A 6000-nucleotide genomic window follows, 5' to 3' on the forward strand; every position below is an offset into this window, starting at 1 on the left:
AAAGGAGATGCCAGCACCCACTTCATCAACCCTCTAAAACAAGTCGAAAGCCCAGAAAAGATGGTGGTTCAGTTCATCGAGTGATGTCTCGGGAAATATACATCAAGTGGGGAGTTTTTGTCCCAGTTGGCTCAGGTAAGGGATCAGTCTCAAAATCACTGAAGTAGAAAAGAAGCAGTAGGCCTGTAATGATACCCACTCTGACTAAACCTAACTTTGGTGCAAAACCAACTGAGTGATAACGATTTACCACTTCACTTGTGTTCTTCCTAGAAAGTTGATTGGAGCCTTGGCTTGGTGATCAGGAAGTCCCAGTTATGATTCCCTGCCAGTGCCACTGGAGGTGATGCTTCACTGCCGTACAAAATCAGCATGGCCGGTCGCATTATCAAAACAAGTCTATCATCATCATCATGTCCTCACACTATTATATTGCACATCATATTATCATTACCCCCATAATCTGGTGCCTTTTCAGCTCTGTGTAAAGGATGTGAGGCTAAACATCGAGTATCTGTGTCAAATGTAGAACGAGAAGTAGAACCAGCACCCATGGATACAGAGGTGAGTTGAATGAAAAAAAAGGGGAGAAGATTCGGGGCAAGCCAAAGTGAATATTGGTTAATTCTGCCTGCAGCGACTGACTTGCATGTAAGAAGGTCACTGATGAGAGAGGAGGGACTAAGCTGAAAACCTTGATGCCATTCTGGCTCCCATCTCCTTGGCAATGAGGGATTCTAAGCCAAACCTGATTCTCCATCAATATCTTTTTTCAGTCCGCTGTTGCCTCTTCCTCTGTTCAACCAGCCGACGCCTTAGAAAACCCAGCAGACGGGACAGAAGGGCAAATTTGATGGGTAATGTTGTTGCAACAGTATCATAAGGACTGCTGGTCAAGCACTCTTGAGCTGGGAGAGAGAAATGATAAGAGGGTGGAGACAGATTTTCTGAAATGTTGGTCTTTGAGTCATGACTGGGCAGAATTAGCCCAGTGAAAGTTGTCAGCTACACATCAAGAATTCTTGATTTAGAATGAAAGGGTACGACTTTATTGGATGTACATTCATCAGGCTTGACCTGAGATTTTCCACGCCATTGATTGCAAATGCATTGTTCGCATTCTGCAATACATCTCTCTTTTTCTAAGAAAAATACATGGTGAATTTCCTAAAACTGTTACATGCTGTGTTTTTGTCTCCCTTGACTAACATAACCTGCAATATGAAGGACATCCAGATTTGATGTTCTAGTATATCTAGCGGATGGTTCATCAGGTAAAATGCGGGGCTTGGTTAAAAAATGATTTTATAGTGATATCTTGAGATAAGTTTGAACTTTGGCTTTCAGTAAACAATTGTAAATGCCAAGATAGATTTTTAATGTCAGTATACTTAGTAGCGCTAATGTCAGTTTTGAACAACCAAGCCTGCTACTGGAAAGTGGGACTCTCTCCTGATACTATCCTGCACTTGGGCCTGACATGTAGTACCGTAAATGAGGTGTTACTAGTATTGGTCCCTCCCTAGTAGTGGTTAGTAGTGGTTTGGCTATTGTCTGCAAAATAGCCTTTTTTCTATGTATCATTATATTAGCTTGTAAATAAATCACCCATTTGTAAAAAGAAAAGTGTCCCTTCTGAAGTGGCAGCACTGTCCTCTGCAGACAGGTACAAGTGTAGCATGTAGAAAGTTGTGATCTCTCCTAAGGGACTGGACAGTACCGTAACTCAGTTCATGAAAAACTTCTCCATTCCAGTACATGTATATGTACAATTTAGCCAATGCTAGAGCAACTCCAGGAGAACATTTCACCGCCAACCAAGGAGCTAAAAACTTCTAATAGCAGTACTCTGACGGTGCAGCCAACTGCAGGGTTGTCCTCATCAAACAGTAATTACAGTAGGAACTGCACCTTTGGTCAATTGGCTCCTTAGCAATGGAAGGTGTTACTAGTATGTGAAATGAGCACTTCTGCAAGGTTCTTAGGAACAGGATGATCCCTGCATGGGTTGATAAAGATGTATTAGTAGGTCATACCACATGCCCTTCAGGTGCCTTAGCCATGGGGGGGGGGGGGGGGGTCCAACCCTTACAACATGCTCTGGCAGCATGACACAGGCTAATGAATGGGTCAACATTAGCATCCTCACCAACAGGGGGGTTTCTTAAGGTTTTCGGACTGTAAGAAGGCCTACATGTAGCTTATTCAATTACGTTGCCATCAGGTAGGCCAAGGCCGAAATGTTATTTGAAATTCAAATCAGCATTTCAGGACCTATGGGGCCCAATTCCCCAAAGGGCTTTCATCAAGGGCAAATTTGTAGTGATGAGCTTTTTCTTTTTTGGGGGGAAAAATGCAAGTGGAGTTATTTACCGGTAGGCCTACTTAAATAAGTTAAAATAGGTTAGTAGGCCTAGGCATGGGGGGGGGGGGGGGGTGATCATGGTGGTTGACAGTAACTACTAATCCTCATGGCCAGCACCAAGCATAAATTATGTGTTCATTATGCATTTATTTTATAATTCATCAAGTGTACACAAGGTGGCAGCACTAGCCAATGAGTGTCATTTTGGTGGAAAATAGCACTTTTTCCTTGGTTTATCCTGGGAAAACAGTAAAAGCGGCCGGAAATTTTATTTCTGATTTTGAAAGTAGGTATCATTACCTTTATCATGTGCAAGCCACAGCATTCAAAGACCTGAAGTGTTGGAGATATGAGAGTCGATAGAGAGCTCTTCCTAAGCACTGCCCCTAGGTATGCATAATTACTAGGCCTAGCACGACCAAAGTATGAAGTGTTACTCAATGACCTGTTGCAGAATGGAAGATCTCATCAAATACTTCCATCATACAAAGGGGGAAAATCCAGCTATTTTTTTTAGTCTCTGCAGGAGTGCCCAACATTGACCAAAAAATACACAAAAAATAGGGGGAAAAAAGCTAAAACAAGCCCCCTAACTAGGCCTGCCCCTAACTCGGTTGCTAGTGATTTTTGAGAGTCATCAATTGCTGTGTAATGATGTCTTAGTGGAAGGATCTTGCATACCTAATCTCGTTAAAAACGGTTGACCCCCACCTTGCCACCCTCTGCATGGTGGTATCATGGACTGACACTTAAGACGAATAAGGAGCTGGCATTTTGAATTGGGAAATGGAGTCAGAAAGGGTTAAAGTGACTGTAAATGAATCGGGAAATGGAGTTATAAAGGGTTAAAACGAGTTAAGATGAATAAGGAGCTGGTATTTTGAACCGGGAAATGGGTCAGAAAGGGTTAAAGTCACTGATAGTTGAATCGAGAGCTTGGTAGGAAAGGGTTAAAACCACCAAGTTGAGTTATCGGACTGTGGAGGGTTAATATTTGAAAGAAATTTGAATTGGGAACTGGGAAATGCTTAGCCCATTTCGTACCCAAACACACCATGTTTCAAAATGGGTACGTATAACGAACTGGAAACTGGGAACTGGGAACTGGGAGCCAACTTCACAGACCCAACTTTATCGAGGGTTATCGAATCGAATGGATGTGTCGATCGTCGGGGCGGATTGATATGTGGTTAGGTTGTGCGTCCAAGGCGATTAGGTCATTCAGTTAGTTTGAGAAAGATCATGATCATGAAGATGCGTGTTGTGTTATCATAACTGGAAAATAAGTTGAAGTTATTATTAGTACTACGATTCTTACATGAGTAAAAAGTAGACGTTTTAAGCAACACAATAATGTTACTCCCATAAAAAACTGTCAATTCTCCTTACCACTCACAGAAGCCAAGCCATTGCTGTTAAGTTATGCAGGGGCTTAATCAATTACTTGCACTCCCTGTGGGGTGAATAACATTACCTTTTGAACGGCTGGCTGTAGGGGGATGATTGGAACAGCCGGTATACCTGCTGACCTGCTGAACCGAGGTTAATGTTATTTTCAATCCACGATTGCAGGTCACCTGATTTTCGAGATTTCGCGGGAAATGAAATTGTAAACAACGCATGTGTGCAGTTCAAATGTAAACAAAAATGTATTTTTGGTACTTTTGGTTGCTGGACTTGGGTTTTCCCGCAGTTAGGAGCTGGATCAAATTGGTGGTCTATTGTGCTGTTTTAGTTAGAGGTAGCCCTTGATTATGAAGGGATTTTCAAATCAAGGTGACCATGGTCTTTTATGTGCTCAGCTCACCACAGCTTTCAATACTTGATGGATCTGATGAGGCGCGCGGAACCTGACATGGCCTTACCAAGGAGCTGCTCACGGTGCTGAACATCTAGCTTGCCTGTCGACTAAGTGCCTTTTTGGCCGAGACATTGCTACATGTAGGAGGAGCACGCATTTTAAAGTTATAGTAGTGATAGTACAGTTGGTTCGAGCCATTTGGAAGCCGACATGTGAAGGCCTATCTGGGTTCTCCTTCTTCTCCGTATAAAAAGGGGCATATTGCTGACTAAGGAACAAGGCATATTGACATTGCCTCATCATCTCTATGGGACCAATTGATATACTTTTATATGCACGCATACATCGTGCCATTTCAGGGTCCGAGTCTGTGGACAATTGGTTAGATTAATTTGACTCTTCGATATTGCTCCTTTATTGCATTAGATTTTCATCGCAATTCGATCTATTCAAGATATAGCCAATTTGAACCTGTCTGCGCCAAGGATAGATTGGTTCCAGATCGACTCACTATGACTAGGAATACGCAGTAGAGCACAATGTCATGAAAAACGACCCTTTGTATTGTAAATTCTAATCACCTGCAGGACAGGTCAATTTCTCTCAATAAAATTAATTTTGTTGACTCCTGTAATCTCTACCTTATTAAAAAAAAAGAAAGTGGTGCTTGTCCCAAACTGGTAATTTCTATTTATTTTGACCTCTGTTAAATCAGGATACCTCTCAATTACAGACAGCATTTTGTATCCTTGTGCTGTACAACCCAGCCTGGACATACCACAGTTGTCCATGGAGAAGGCTCATCCTCTCTGACACTTTTTTTCTGTAAAACTACTGATACAACATACTGAACTAGGGATATATTCCGTTGCCTCCTGTAATATTTACATACCATGGCTGATTAGTTCAATCATATTTCATCCAGCTGGCAGCTCTGCATTGGAAATTTTAGTGGTATAACGTGTTCTCTTGACCTTCAAACAGTAGTATAAAGCCGATATTTACTACTTTATACCCTCAGTCCTATGTTATTAGGTCATCCAGCTGAGCGCCAGGCCCTTGGGCCTCTTGTTAAATACATGATGTCCCACACCCGCACTTGAGTGGCGCCGGTGTGAATAAATATACTTGAGTGAATGGTCAATGGCTCATGACGTCATGAAATAATTGCATCACGAGGAAGGAAACAATGGGATGCACGTCCGACGTGGTAAATGTGGGTGCGGTGCGTCGTGAATGCAGGATCGGCCAACGCGCGGTCCGTATGGAATGCGACAAACTGTACCGGAACCAGAATTGTCATGGGTCTGCACAAATTTTTTCAGATTCGATGGACATGATAGATATATGAATTTTGTTTACACTTTATACATACGTAACCATTACACTCACTACGTTGTGTGAGTTAATATGTAAAGAGCAATCTCTAGTGAACTCACACAACTGTCCTTCTGACATATATAGCCAGTACATTGGGGGATGAGTCCCCCAAACCCCCTCCCCGTTCTCTGAAAGTGACAGGTTTTAGTCAGTACATTGGGGGGAAGCCCCCCCCCAACCCCCCCCCATTGGACTCTAAAAATAGAATTCCTTGGAGACGCTGAACAATAAGGCCCCATAGAGTCTCATATCTGCTGGAAGAAGCAGCTCTTTGTGGTGAAATAATAATTGAATGCATGTCATGACACCCAGGAGCTTTTTCTCATTTCTGAAACAGTTGCATGGTTGGAATGAATTTCCAAATCAGTCCGTCAAATCTCTATGCAATGAAAATTGAAATGTCACAACTGTCTCCACCGACGTTGTCCTGTATGTCCTAGCAGACGATTTTTAA

The sequence above is a fragment of the Lineus longissimus genome, chromosome 13 (assembly GCF_910592395.1).
Source record: "Lineus longissimus chromosome 13, tnLinLong1.2, whole genome shotgun sequence".
Lineage (NCBI taxonomy): Eukaryota > Metazoa > Nemertea > Pilidiophora > Heteronemertea > Lineidae > Lineus > Lineus longissimus.